The 16,616-nt window shown below is 32.9% G+C and overlaps 1 pseudogene; it reads right to left on the bottom strand.

Moving 5' to 3' along the window:
• Positions 1-6,386: 6,386 nt before the first annotated feature.
• On the bottom strand, positions 6,387-16,144 carry LOC140431615 (4-aminobutyrate aminotransferase, mitochondrial-like; annotated as a pseudogene).
• Positions 16,145-16,616: the final 472 nt, after the last annotated feature.

The following is a 16,616-nucleotide window of genomic DNA, read 5'->3' as shown; positions in this document are numbered from 1 at the left end:
GTTTATTTCCACACTGAAATTCATTTAACAAAATATCAGATAACGGTCCCGCTGAACACTCTTCACTAACATTAACAAATTTCAAAAATCTTTCACAAACATCACCGCCGGGATAAACATATCTAAATACAGCCGAAAGTTGCGAATGATTTGAAACATCAGTGCTTTCATCCAATATAATAGCTACAAAACTTGCTTCAGTCATTTCTGACTTAATTTCATCAATCATAAATTGATATCAATTTGCTTCAATAATATTCTTTTGTACATCACTTGAAACTCCCGAAAAAACAGTTGATGTTTCTAGATTATGGCAAAGTTTTTGATCTTTTTTGACAATTTATGTTGACAATCCCCTGTAATTGATATCGTAAAACATATTAAGATAGGACGTCTGAGATGGACAGGGCATGTAATGCGAATGAAACAAAATGACCCAGCTAGAAAAACGCTCCTTAATAGACCCATTGGTCAGAGAAAAAGAGGAAGACCCTGAACATGGTTCCTTGATAACATCATTGGAGACACGAAAAATATGGGAATACGTGCTTAGCGAAGGAAAGCGATGGATAGGGACGACTGGAGAGAATTCTTGAGGAGTCTAAGACCCACGCAGGGTTGTAAAGCCAGAATGATGATGATGATTTTCTATAATTGCCTCAATTGTCAGAGTCATTGTCCTCAAAATGACCCCGAAACGCTAATTCTGGTTTGGCCAAAAAACATTCGGCATCTATACGATATATCTATTTTTTTAACAATTTCATTATGTTTAGCAATATTTGATTTAAAAGCTTGGTTAAGAGAACTTCCGATTCTTGTTTTAATAAACTGAATAAAATTGGCTAAATATCGATGTAACGGAGAAACTTCATGTCTCCTTTTTAAAACTCTAAAAAAAATTAAATCGTGGACACCGCCGCTGGTCCACCCATTTTTTTACTGTAGAAAACAGAAGACATGGCCAACAATACCGTTTATTTTTCTTGCAACCACATAACCAAGAATTTTCTCTGTACAAACTAAATTGAAAATATCGAACTGCTTTTTTTGATTCTGTACCAAGTTCTCTATCGTTTCTATTTCTTTCTCAACCTTACTACCTACTTATTTTCTTTTTATTTCAGAGTGTTTTAGTTGTGAGATATCTATTTTTCTTGTCACTTTTTCCCTTTTAACTTTCAAAAATCTGTTTAGTCTAAAATCTATTATAACTGGATTTTGATCGCTATGAATGTCAGCTCCAGGGTATATTTTCATAGATTTTATGTATTTCTTAAAGTTCATATTGAACACGCAGGGTTTAAAGCCAGAATGATGATGATGATGATGATGATTCTCTATAATTGCCTCGATTGTCAGAGTCATTGTCCTCAAAATGACCTCGAAACGCTATTTCTGGTTTGGCCAAAAAACATACGGCATCTACACGATATATCTATTTTTTTAACAATTTCATCATATTTAGCACTATTTGCTTTAAAAGCTTGGTTAAGAAAACTTTCGATTCTTGTTTTGGTAAACTGAATAAAATTGACTAAATATCGATGTAACGGAGAAACTTCATGTCTCCTTTATAAAATTCTAAAACTATTTCAATCGTCGACACCGCCGCTGGTCCACCCATTTTTTTTCTGTAGAAAACAGAAGACATGGTCAACAATACCGTTTATTTTTCTTGCAACCACATAACCAAGAATTTTCTCTGTACAAACTAAATTGAAAATATCGAACTGCTTTTTTCTGATTCTGTCTGTACCAAGTTCTCTATCGTTTCTATTTCTTTCTCAACCTTACTACCTACTTATTTTCTTTTTATTTCAGAGTGTTTTAGTTGTGAGATATCTATTTTTCTTGTCACTTTTTCCCTTTTAACTTTCAAAAATCTGTTTTGTCTAAAATCTATTATAACTGGATTTTGATCGCCATGAATGTCAGCTCCAGGGTATATTTTCATAGATTTTATGTATTTCTTAAAGTTCATATTGAACACGCAGGGTTTAAAGCCAGAATGATGATGATGATGATGATGATTCTCTATAATTGCCTCGATTGTCAGAGTCCATTGTCCTCAAAATGACCCTCGAAAACGCTATTTCTGGTTTGGCCAAAAAACATACGGCATCTACACGATATATCTATTTTTTTAACAATTTCATCATATTTAGCACTATTTGCTTTAAAAGCTTGGTTAAGAAAACTTTCGATTCTTGTTTTGGTAAACTGAATAAAATTGACTAAATATCGATGTAACGGAGAACACTTCAATGTCTCCTTTATAAAATTCTAAAACTATTTCAATCGTCGACAACCGCCGCTGGTCCACCCATTTTTTTCTGTAGAAAACAGAAGACATGGACAACAATACCGTTTATTTTTCTTGCAACCACATAACCAAGAATTTTTCTCTGTACAAACTAAATTGAAAATATCGAACTGCTTTTTTTGATTTCTGTACCAAGTTCTCTATCGTTTCTATTTCTTTCTCAACCTTACTACCTACTTATTTTCTTTTTATTTCAGAGTGTTTTAGTTGTGAGATATCTATTTTTTCTTGTCACTTTTTCCCTTTTAACTTTCAAAAATCTGTTTTGTCTAAAATCTATTATAACTGGATTTTGATCGCCATGAATGTCAGCTCCAGGGTATATTTTCATAGATTTTATGTATTTCTTTAAAGTTCATATTGAACACGCAGGGTTTAAAGCCAGAATGATGATGATGATGATGATGATTCTCTATAATTGCCTCGATTGTCAGAGTCATTGTCCCTCAAAATGACCTCGAAAACGCTATTTCTGGTTTGGCAAAAAAACATACGGCATCTACACGATATATCCTATTTTTTTAACAATTTCAACATATTTAGCACTATTTGCTTTAAAAGCTTGGTTAAGAAACTTTTCGATTCTTGTTTTTGGTAAAACTGAATAAAATTGACTAAATATCGATGTAACGGAGAAACTTCATGTCTCCTTTATAAAATTCTAAAACTATTTCAATCGTCGACACCGCCGCTGGTCCACCCATTTTTTTCTGTAGAAAACAGAAGACATGGTCAACAATACCGTTTATTTTTCCTTGCAACCACATAACCAAGAATTTTCTCTGTACAAACTAAATTGAAAATATCGAACTGCTTTTTTTGATTCTGTACCAAGTTCTCTATCGTTTCTATTTCTTTCTCAACCTTACTACCTACTTATTTTCTTTTTATTTCAGAGTGTTTTAGTTGTGAGATATCTATTTTTCCTTGTCACTTTTTCCCCTTTTAACTTTCAAAAATCTGTTTTGTCTAAAATCTATTATAACTGGATTTTGATCGCCATGAATGTCAGCTCCAGGGTATATTTTCATAGATTTTATGTATTTCTTAAAGTTCATATTGAACACGCAGGGTTTAAAGCCAGAATGATGATGATGATGATGATGATTCTCTATAATTGCCTCGATTGTCAGAGTCATTGTCCTCAAAATGACCTCGAAACGCTATTTCTGGTTTGGCCCAAAAAACATACGGCATCTACACGATATATCTATTTTTTTAACAATTTCTTCATATTTAGCACTATTTGCTTTAAAAGCTTGGTTAGAAAACTTTCGATTCTTGTTTTGGTAAACTGAATAAAATTGACTAAATATCGATGTAACGGAGAAACTTCATGTCTCCTTTATAAAATTCTAAAACTATTTCAAATCGTCGACACAGCCGCTGGGTCCAACCCATTTTTTTTCTGTAGAAAACAGAAGACATGGTCAACAATACCGTTTATTTTTCTTGCAAACCACATAACCAAGAATTTTCTCTGTACAAACTAAATTGAAAATATCGAACTGCTTTTTTGATTCTGTACCAAGTTCCTCTATCGTTTCTATTTCTTTCTCAACCCTTACTACCTACTTATTTTCTTTTTATTTCAGAGTGTTTTAGTTGTGAGATATCTATTTTTCTTGTCACTTTTTCCCTTTTAACTTTCAAAAATCTGTTTTGTCTAAAATCTATTATAACTGGATTTTGATCGCCATGAATGTCAGCTCCAGGGTATATTTTCATAGATTTTATGTATTTCTTAAAGTTCATATTGAACACGCAGGGTTTAAAGCCAGAATGATGATGATGATGATGATGATTCTCTATAATTGCCTCGATTGTCAGAGTCATTGTCCTCCAAAATGACCTCGAAACGCTATTTCTGGTTTGGCCAAAAAAACATACGGCATCTACACGATATATCTATTTTTTTTAACAATTTCATCATATTTAGCACTATTTGCTTTAAAAGCTTGGTTAAGAAAACTTTCGATTCTTGTTTTGGTAAACTGAATAAAATTGACTAAATATCGATGTACGGAGAAACTTCATGTCTCCTTTATAAAATTCTAAAACTATTTCAATTCGTCGACACCGCCGCTGGTCCACCCATTTTTTTCTGTAGGAAAACAAGAAGACATGGTCAACAATACCGTTTATTTTTCTTGCAACCACATAACCAAGAATTTTCTCTGTACAAACTAAATTGAAAATATCGAACTCGCTTTTTTTGATTCTGTACCAAGTTCTCTATCGTTTCTATTTCTTTCTCAACCTTACTACCCTCACTTATTTTCTTTTTATTTCAGAGTGTTTTAGTTGTGAGATATCTATTTTTCTTGTCACTTTTTCCCTTTTAACTTTCAAAAAATCTGTTTTGTCTAAAATCTATTATAACTGGATTTTGATCGCTATGAATATCAGCTCCAGCAGTATGTTTTCATAGATTGATATCGAGCAAAATGAAAATTTGATTTATCACAATTCTATCTTCTCTGTCTGCAGGTAATTTTCAGGTGTATAGCCTTCTAGGATGTTGTTTGATTGATGTTGGTGTTAGCTGAAGAGGCTATTCCCTACTAGTAGTAGGATGTACTATCTCCTCTATTGTTTCTGGTACTGAGCTACGGTAAGCTCCTTTGTCTCATTCAGCACCACGACCAATTTTGGCGTTAAAGTCACACATGATCATCTTTATCTCACCTCTTTTTGTCAGTCACATTATTTCATCTATGTTATAAAATTTTTTGATTTCTTCCTCTGGACTTGTCACTTGGAGCATAGACCTGAATAATATTTAGGGTTCTATGGGGTTGTTCGTAATTTCAACATTGCTATTCTATCATTTATTAGGGGAATGAAGTCCGATATTAATGTAGCCGTTCCGTATTGATGTTGTGGGTCGCTTTCCCTCCTGAATAATAGATGTATCCATCTTTTTTTTATTTTTTGTTTTCCTAAACCAGATCATCTTACTAACTCATCCAAAGATGTCTATTTTCATTCTTATCATCTAGGCTTGAGTGATGGCCAGTTTCCTGGACATAAGCTGGACAATAAGCTGCGTACGTTCCAGGTGGCAATGGGTACTATCATGTCATATATTTAGATTATTTGTCCTCTTCCTTGTATTTCAGTAGTAGTTGACGGGGAGATTCTTCGTACTCTCTCCCCATTTAAGCGGTGTCTCCGAGTGAGGACCATTTTCTTGGTTTCGTCTGCCATTCCTTGGTGACCTGGAACTCATGCCAGTATAACCAATCTATCGACTTCTTCTAGGTGTTAAGGCATTCCCATACTAGTGTTAACATGCCGGTTTTTCTATTATTGTTTTTGTTATCCATCTTATATCATTGATTTGTCACTTTTGCGAATGTTGGCCGTGTACTTGTACTTTGCAGATGACTCATGTATTTATGAACTATTAAATTAGTTTTAGGTATCTAGACATTTAATTTTTAGGTCTTGCTTCTTCTGTTACAAGTTCGCGTTTAAACACAGTTTTTATTACTTAGGATATAAAATCATTTGAAACAAAATACTAATAAAAATAATATATTTGAACATTTTTACTTAAATTCAACATTAAACATTTATCTTTTACTAACTATGCTAAAAATATCTTAAAACTCTTTTTAATACCTTAAAATATATGACACTTTTTGGAAGACAACAGTATTGTTAGATGTTTTCTTATATATATAGCTAGATATAAGTCATACGAACCGTTAATAGTATTGATGAATTTTTGTTATGTTGGACTTCCGAAGTCTTGATTGATTTTCATTTTTTATTACTCAGACACAGGTCAGACTAAGCAAAGACCGAATTACTTCTGTTTACTACTGTCGATCATTTGTTCTATACGTCGTAATTATTCGTTTGTAGATTTACAAAACGTCTATGATAGTCATACAGTCAACTCTCATTCGCGAGTCTGTATTTTCTTAAGGTCGATTCAAACACATTAATAACGTTACAGATCCAGCGCCGAACCGGTACCGTCCCGTCACAGAACTATTCGTTTCGTCTGTTCGGGCACACTCGGAATACATCATTCTTCGGCGACCAATTTTTCTATTAAAGAATATTTTTTATGACGGATTGTTTCGTTCGGCATCGGAACTGTGACGTGATGGGACTGATGTGTTTTAATCGACCTTTATGCACCGCTAATGATCGAATTCATTATTTCCGAGAAACCAGGATTGAAATGTTATTCCAGCTACTTTTGATCATTTAGGACTCATCACTTTTAATGACTAATTTCAATATTTGTTTGTTAAACTAAGCAGTTTGGTTGCTGTGTGGTGAAACAACAACCTTGACTATGATTTATACGCAGTGGCGGAAGGGAGTTGTTAACATGCTTGTGTTGTGACTCGGAATTAGTTCGCAGTACATTGAGTTGATCGTGTGTTGTAAGGTATTAAGGATTAAAAAGTAGTGCCTTAAATACGGTATTGGTGAGCTGACACTGCGAGATATTTTAAAACGAAAGGAGAAATTTCTTTCATTTGCGTCAAAGTCAGAAAGCTCTTCTTTCTGTATTGAAAAAAACCCTCGTTTTACATGGAATCAGAAAAGGCGTTGGTAGACTGGATAACCCAAGTTGTTTATATCCCAAACAGCCCAAAAACTGGTGGTGTTTTTTAAACGAGAAAACATAAAAACGTTATCTGCAACTAAAATGGATATCTGGTTAAAAAAAACTGCTGCGAAAAAAGAAAAAATAATACTCTTGGGAACTAAACACACAATAGTTGATGACATGACTGAATAAAACACTTAATATGACAAAATAATGCAAAGAATGGAAAATATTGTACAAAAACAAAATGGAAAATATTTTACAGATATTATACAAAAACAAATACGAATAAATGGATAAATGGACATCACACGAAAAGAAAAAAGAGTTGGACCAGGAAAATTTTGGAAAGAGGGTATAGAAAAGTAAAAGAAGGAGAGAATCCTGATAAAATTCGATAGATTCGAGAAAATCAATAACATTACTACTAAAAGACTGTTCGGTGTTAAGAACGTAATTTTCTATCTAGCTGTATATATTACATACTTATATTATAATATATATAACAGAAGCTACTTAAGTTTTGTGCAATACATTTTTTTAGTAATTTTTTTGCAAAATCATCTAATTATATAATTTTTTAAAATATGCCGCTATGCTTTTAAGAACGTGCCAACTTTTGTGATAAAGGTGATGAAGCAAACAACGAACATCGATATTGTAATCACTATTTGTAACAGTTTGCTTAAACAAGTGACCATTTTAACACAGAACATCTAATTAGAGGATTGGTCATTATGCAGTCTTGATTTGGTATCAATTGACTTGGCAACAACGTTTTAGCGTTACTCGAAACCTGAGCACTTGGTGGTTGCTATGTCAAAAGCATTTTTGATGAAAAGTATTACATGGAACACATGTAAATATATTTTCATCTCCATGGACAGTTATTTTTTCCTCATTTTTCAAAACTTAAGTAACAACTACTCGAATATTATTATTTGCACAGCTCAATGGGTTTCCTAAAAGATATACAGCCAAACAAGATTGTGACAGATAGTGCGCATTTTAGTTTCTCTTCTTTCCTTTACTAAGATCCTTTACTACGTTTCTTAGTATATCCAAGTAGATATCAGCGTGGTGTTCTTTAAATATGAGAGCTGGTCTATGGCGAATGGATTCAGTTCCGCATCCACCACTTTGAACACCTAAAAAAGAAGTAAATCTCATCAAATAAAGTCAAAGAATAATATTTGTAATGATTTGAAGTAAGACAAACACAGTAAATATTAATACAATAAATTAAACATATTTACAAATTAACACTTACCATTTTTCTTTAAATTCTTGATAATTTTATCCCTTAATTCGCTACCCTTCGCGTTGATTGCAATAAACGTACCTCTGCCCCTTAGAGAATGCAGCATGTCAGGAAATTCCTTTTGTAATTGTTCCAATCCTTCAAACAATCGTTTTCCTGTTCTATTTACTTGGTCCAGTAAATTTTGCGTTTTAATCACTTCGAGAATGGCTTCTAAAAGAATTGTTTTACCTGGATCGCCCATCCAAGTATTAAAAATCCTAGAAGGGTGCTTCACGCTAAAATATTTGAAAATTAATGTATTTATTAAATAGTTAAAAACCAAATAGATTATCTACTAATTAATAAGAGATACAGAAATAGCACGATGTCAAATAAAACATACCCTGGAGCAGATATATCTTCTAATTATAATCCACTGGTTACAAGAATGGTAAAAAAAACTATGAAGAATTAACAACACAACCCAATACAAAGCAGTTGATCTCAATAAACTACGAAACCCAGAAGTACGAGAACAGATGATAAATGAAAAAGATAAAAGACTTAAGGGAATACACATCAAATAACATCAATGAAATTGGACAGATTTTAAAACAGCTCATGTAGAAAAATGAAGTTCTGAGAAGAATAGGTAAAGAGAAGTAAGTTGAACTTATAATTAAAGAAAGAAAGCTACAGTATTTCGGACATGTGATGCGGGGCGAGAAGTATGGCATCCTGCGACTCATAATGCAAGGAAAGATAGATGGCAGAAGAAGCATCAGAAGAAGACGAATTTCATGGCTTAAAAACCTGAGAGAATTGGATACAGCTCAAAACAACTATTTAGAGCTACTGCCTCAAAAATAGCTATGATGATTGCCAACCTCCGTAGCGGAGATGGCACATGAGGAAGAAGAAGATAGAAGCAGAAAGAAACGCTAGGCACTCTACTATACATTATACAGTACTAGTCAAAAGTCCGTTCCCCCCCTTGTATCTTTTGAACCGTTATTGTTATAATAGTGAAATTTGGAGGGAGGTAATAAACAGACGTAGGCTTCTTAACTAGTCATAACAAGTGACGTAATAGTGACAGATGACGTTACAGCGCCACTGTGACAGATAATTTTAAATGGGACCTTATGGCAAGTGATACCCAGTTTGAAAGGTATTGAAAATACCTATTCAACCATACTAATTTTATTTGAGTTTAAGCTCATTTTGATAAATAAATTAAATAAATACTAAAACTAGCAATTGCATTCATGAAATTCGTTTGAATTTCTATTCATAGGTTTTAATATGTTCCAAAGTTAGAGATACTAATGAAGAAACGCATTGGCAGTCATTTTGTAGCTTAGAATATCATATTATTTATAACGCTAAGACTTAAAGTGTTAATTTGATATTACAAATTATTTACAGCGAAAAAAGTTTCAAATTTTCATTGCGCTATATGTATGTACTGATCACACTATTAACTTACGTAATTTCGTCTGAATGGAAGAACCCGGCCATCTGCATTTTCTTACTGAAAGTAACAATATCTGGAGGGTTTGGCAAATTAAAATGTTCGTGACACCAGAACTTTCCAGTAGGTCCACATCCTGTTTGAACCTCATCGATGATGTATGCTACGCCATTCTTTTTGCAAATTTTTTGCAACTTCTGGAAAAACTCTGGCGAAGCGTGATTGTCACCGCCTGAAAAGAGCAAGAGCATATTGTTTTGTTGTATTTGTTTACAAAAATATAACTGATATGAAAAATATACTACATATGGAGTTTTAAATTGGTAAATAGGAAACCACTACTTCACTTTAACGGCAAAAATAGTTTAATATAAATTGCCAATCTACATAGGGAGACATCATTTTAAGGAGAAAAAAGTAGATATGCTATGTATGTTGTGGCACAGCTCCTAAATCGCAACTACTAAATCGCTCTTAGTATAGTACATGTAGACAACGCTAACTTGTCGCTGGCTAGACGCTGACAAGACACTGTCTTGATGCTGTCAACGCTAACTTGTCGCTAACTAGACGCTGACTAGACGCTGACATGATGCTGACAACGCTAAGTACAGGCTGTCTTGACGATGCCTTGTCGCTTACGACCGGTTGCAATCTAGGGATTGCACCAAAACGTTCATATCATATCTACTCAAGAAGAGGTCGGATATCGTAGCTAAAAAATAGAAAACAATATAGTGTCTAAATATTACTAAAACTGTTTACAATTACTATAAAAAAAACGTAGGTGACTAAATTGATAGCCAGCGTTCAATAAGGATGTTACTACAAGCAGAGAAAAACAACAAAAGCGACTGTGGAATCTTTACGTGGCCATCTTCGTTTATTTTTAGAAAAATAATATCTTAAACTCAAAAACAATCTCACCTTCTGATTGAATCGGTTCAATAATTAAACCAGCTACAGGGCAAGTCTTTTTTTGCATTTCGATAAGATCTTCTACTTCTTCTAAACATTTATTGTCTATTTCTTCGTTTTCTCTACGGTTTTCCTCCAGTGGATATTTATACATGGGAAACGTTGCAATTGGCCAATGGGCAAAAGAGGGAAACGTCTAGTTTATGTATAGCCTTAAAAAGAATTGTCATTAATAACAACAATTTAAAATATTAATGAAATCAAATGAAATTTAAATTGGACACAATAACTATAAAACTCATACAATCCAACTTATCAAATAAATATAACAACGTATCTTTTAAACTTACCATTGAATGTGTGCAAGATAACGTGGCTACGGTTCTTCCATGAAAGGCTCCCCTAAATGACAAAATAGATAGCTCTGGACATCCCGGTAACTGATTCATTATGCTTGATTTTTTTTTCAACTTCTGTAAAGTCTTTATTGCCCCTTTCCTCATTCTGTATGCTATAAACGACGTCTTTATCGCATTCTCATTGGAGCAGGCGCCGCACATCATTGTGTTTATTTTTTGGAAGTTTGGGAGATACCTATAAACATAGATAAGTTCAAAATGGAATATCACAGCTCACAGCATAGCAGCAGTGCAGTGAGTAGTGAACAGTGTAGTGTTTGGGAGCTCAGAAAACTGAGACCCTGGTAGCCCTGAAGAAGAGATGAGAGAGGATGTCGAAAACTTGGCGCAGTGTATAGTACTTATGACACCATTTCGACCTACCAGTCTTATCAGATGCCAACAAACGCCTCTTGAATGTCTCCCATAATATAGTAGTTTTTGTCATTTAAGAGTCTTTGTAATAAAATAATAGTAATAGGGGTACTTACCTGCTTAAAGAGATTTTCCATTCTTTGAGGCCAATCTATGCCAGGATATACCCCAACGCTGGTCTATTTATAAGACTTTTCTGCAATAAAAAATGTAGATCCTTTAATTAAATAATTTCAATATAAAACATATTAGAAATGAACAGTACTCATTTCTGAGAATGCATATACACATATAATAAGTATCACTACATAAATAAACTAACGTCAATTGCTCTTTGAAGATCAGAGAACCAGACTTTGTCAACTGAGGAGAGTGGTCTGGTCCAGGAATTCTGAAGTCTGAGGTTTAGCAAGCTCTAAGAACAATGAAGAAACGAAAGATCGATAGTCATGACAATTTACGTGTAGAAAGTTCTAAAAACTAATAAAAAATTGACCAAAAGCATCTCCCAATGCAGTATTTGTTCAACCTAATATATGATCCAGACAAAATTCCAACTGACTGCTTAAAATCAACCTTTGTAACAATTTTCATTTGGTACTGAGGGAGAGTGTAATACATGACACAAGTGACCATTCCCTTAAAGTCCGTTTTTACAGCTTGCAATTACACCTGCAAGACGCAAGAAAGTTGCCTAATAGCAATGCGCAGTATGTCGTCAGCTGTATTTCCTGCAACTTCTTGCAATTGCGCTAATAATCGGTTTGGTGCCATTTTCTCTGCAAGTTTTCATGCAAGTCTAGGGGAATTTGTACAGAGTTTGATTTTTCCACAATGTCAAATGTCATAATTATTGATTGACACGGATTAATAAAAAATATAATAGTCTTGGCATTTCGAAATTTACTAAATACTAAATAGTGTTAAATAAAACAGCAATAAGTAATTAAAAAAAAAAACAAAAGTGTATAAGTTTTTTAAGGTTAAGGGTAAAAACATTAATTGCATTGCAAGCTGTAAAATCGTACATAAAGACCTTGCACTAGACTTGCACGACAGTTAGTCATGCAAGAAATTGCAGCAAGTTTTCTTGCGAGCTGTAAAGCGGTCTTTAGGATATCCTTACAGTTTATTTTATTCTTTTTTAATACTAATATTCACTATAACTAAAGAGCTAAATAATAAGCTGGATATTATCCCTATTTGGTATCTTAATCACCGGATTAGAAATTTAAAAACCATCTAATGGAATTCTAATATTGACTATTTAAAGTATTCTTAATAAACAAGCTATATATTTACAACATATATTATATATATATATATATATATATATATATATATATATATATAATACCATATGAAACCATGAAAGATAGAGCCATTGATGAAGACACCTGGAGAGATAGAAAAAGATGGCGATCGAAATACGGGAAGCGGCAGAAGCTGTAGGATCCCCGCTTATATATATATATATATATATATTATATATATATAATATATATATAATATATATATATATATATATATATATATAATAAAGTTTTATTTTGGGGTTTGCAGTCATTAATAGGGCAGGAAAGTGAAACTCTTTGTTCTTTATATAGCTTTCGCAAAATTTATTTGCTTCTTCAGGATATGCTAAAATATGGTATCAGTAAATACAATGAAATTAAAATTAAATAGCATTGTATAAAACTAGTATAAAAACTTACAACATGAGGTTTATCCATTAAATTTTCAAATTTACAAAACATTAAAACTTAACTTATCTAGTTATGTAAGTACAATATTTTAATTTTATTTAATTTTGTACAAATTCATTATGACATCGATTATGTTGATGTTTGATTTATGTCAGAAAGACACTCGTTTCTGTTTATTATATTTTTTGTTGTTGATAACTAGCTCTTGATTATTATTATGGTTACGTACAAGAGTGGCGCCAAATAGAAGCCAAAAAGAAGCAAATAAATTTTGCGAAAGCTAGATAAAGAACAAAGAGTTTCACTTTCCTGCCCTATTAATGACTGCAACCCCAAAATAAAACTTTATTTTACATAACGTGTCAGTCAATAATACCTAACTCCTTTATATATATATATAAAACAAACTATCAACTCTTTATAGTATATTAGATATATACGAGTATCAATGAGGGAAAGACGACGAGAGACACATATTTAGAAGTATCAAAGACCATTAGCCATTGATCATTTTAATTGAACATTTATAGACAGGAGGAAAAATTTGCCACTATTAAAGCGAGCATGGTAAACACGTGACCCAAGTTTTGATCTGAAATCTGATGTTCTGTAATTCCAACCCTTAAGATTATCCCAAAAATACTTACCAAATTGTGCTCATCATTGAACACATTCAGTAACGCTGGATGATTGTACCCCAAAGGCATGGTAGATATTTGCGTGTATGTATCTAACATAATATTATCATCAGCATCAACTATGTAGTTACCAGATGACTTCTCATAATTCACTAGGTACTGGGTGGATCCAAGGTTCTATAAAGTGAAAACCGTTGTTGCATATACTCGTAGGAATATATAGTATGAAAAACAGTTGCTACTTACGTAGACATTGCTCAATTGTTTCATTAGTTGTTTGCTTTTAGGTCCAGGTATATCGGTTTTCATTGAAGGTCCAGAAGGTTCTTCTGATACAGATTGGCAACGCTGGCATTTCCTCTGCATGTTGCTAGTTTTTAGTATATTTTCTGTAAAATAAGAATATTTTTATAAAGTGTTTATAATTATGGGGAAAAAGACCTATAATGGCGCGAAGAATATGAACAAAGAACTAAATACATATCATAGGAAATATCAATGACACGAGAGATCGAACAAGGCGACAGTCTTAGTTTATTTTTTATTTTACAATATAACTTGAACAATGTGGTATTTATCGTTTTCATGATCGAATAATGTTGACCAGCTAAAAAGAATCAAGAATAGGTAATCATTCAGCTGTAAGAATGACTTGAAGTCCTTGGAATGAATAGTAGATTAATAATACTAAAATTAAATAATAGGCAATTGAATATTAGCATTTATTCTCCTACCTTTCTTGTAATGGTACATACTAGAAGGTAGATTAGAAATCAACTTCATTATAACCCCTAAATTAGTTTTGATAGTATTAAAAAAATGTTATAAAAATTTTTTTTTTAATGTTTCTTTATTGAATACTTTTTACAATTCAATCCTATTTTTTATCTTCTCATTTCTGAGTAGCTATATCTGTTTTTTATTTGAAATTATTTAAAAAGTAACATCAATTGTAAATCATCGACTGTTATATTAAAAAAAATCTATATATGCACTCTAGAATTAAAAAAACTTACCAATAGGTAAAGGATTTCTACAAACAGGTTTAACCAGCGTTGGATAACATTTTTTTTTGTAAATTTGGATCTGAATTCTTGCCGCAGACTTCAAAATTGATTTTGGGCCCATATGATTTTGTTGCGCGCGCCCCTGATATTCCTGTTCAACAGGGTGGAATTGATTGTACTTTCCTTTTAATTAAAATACATCAATCGGTACACGACGATACGGAATTGAGAGAAGGTTTAGTACATGACTTTTAAACGATACTAATACACTACTTAATGTGTTTATTTTTTCTCCGATCATTTATTTAGTAAATTAGACTGGGATGTGGATATATACAATAGAGTAAAATTTGTCATAAACGTCCTAAAATATAAAAGAACTTACAATTTTTTTCAACTACATAATGTATAAAGCGTATTTTCAAGGATAAAATAAAACTATTGCTTCTGCAATTAGAAGAAGAGTCTGTCATTTTTGACTACTTTAAATGGTCCAGTATCATTCTATCTATCATATTTTCTAAAGATGTGATACAGTTGTATGCTTCTTCATTTGCGTTTTGTCTTTGGATAAAGTTTCTTACAATGTTTAACGCACTTTCCACATCTTGTCTATTAGGACCTTCTTGCGTAGATTCACCGAGATTGTCTTCTCCATCTTCATCACTTTCGTCACTGGCGATAACGCGCTCCACCGGCGGATTTAATTAGTTCAATTCAATTATAATTTCAATATCCGTCAGAAGATCACAAACAATGACGTCATCAACAATGGCAATGAATTCAGCAAACTCGTCATCATGGTTCAGTTGGGTTAGTTCTTGACCTTGCTGTTGTAACATCATTCACTCTGCTACAGGATATTCATTTTCTTCGATTTCTACCTCCGTCTCCGTCTACCCCGCATGACCGAAACATTTTCTGATAGTTTTTTTTATTTACGAGTGTCCATGCTTTGTGGATGAAATTTATGGCATCTAATAAAATAACAGGGATGCACTACGGTTTACCACATTATTCAGGATCCGCTTAACTAAAAGTTTTCTGTAGTGAACTTTAAGTGACCTTATGATGCCCTGATCCATCGGTTGCAGAACAGTGCAATGAAAGTGCAGAACAGTGCAGAAATGTGCAATTTGGGGGTAAAAAAACAAGTTGAATGTTTTTAAACCGTTAACTTTCGGATGGGTTTTATAATTGTCAACAATTAAAAGAATCTTTCAACGTCGCAACTCTCTGTCCCACATCAAAAGTTATCCACTAAAAATCACTGCTGTCATCTACAATTTTTTATTAAATTTATATGTGACAGGAAGCTGATTCACAGCTCTGAAACAGAGTGGTTTTTGAGATTTCCCAATGACGACTAACTTCCTTTTTTCCTCTTTCACGACAAACTTTCTGTTTTCTTCTTATCGTTCTCAACATCTTTAAGGATGTTAGTTGTTTCTTCTAAAGTAAATGCTATTCTTTTAAGAGTCATAGTGTTAATCTATGTGACTATGTAATCTACAACACAACTTTTCAAGACGCGAAAGCCACAATCATGAAACAAACGACAAACATCAACGACAAAAATAAATGTTAAATGAAATTTTGGTGAAATTTGTTTCATTTGTCATGTTTTTAAGCCTCTTTACGTACATAGTTTATTCTGTGCGAATGATCAAACCCCTACACTGACACTTTAACAGATTAAACAGAAGTTTATTGCGGGCGGCAGTTAAAAAGGGATATATATTTATAGCCACGGCCGGACCAAAAACGTAAGAAAACACGTTTTTTGATCTTATTTTCTCTCGTTTTAACCAAATTTGCCTCGCTATAGAGGTTTATAGTTCATTAGAAACGGGACATCTAATGTACCTCGTTATAAGCGAAACCTCGTAATAACCGCGTTCATATACTCTACTTCCTTTTAATAGTCTCTTTTCCATTTGTCCTTTCTTCTTCCC

This window comes from Diabrotica undecimpunctata, unplaced genomic scaffold (genome assembly GCF_040954645.1).
Source record: "Diabrotica undecimpunctata isolate CICGRU unplaced genomic scaffold, icDiaUnde3 ctg00001507.1, whole genome shotgun sequence".
Classification (NCBI taxonomy): domain Eukaryota; kingdom Metazoa; phylum Arthropoda; class Insecta; order Coleoptera; family Chrysomelidae; genus Diabrotica; species Diabrotica undecimpunctata.
Note: the sequence above shows the minus strand (reverse complement) of the source record. Positions and strands in the feature narration are given on the sequence as shown.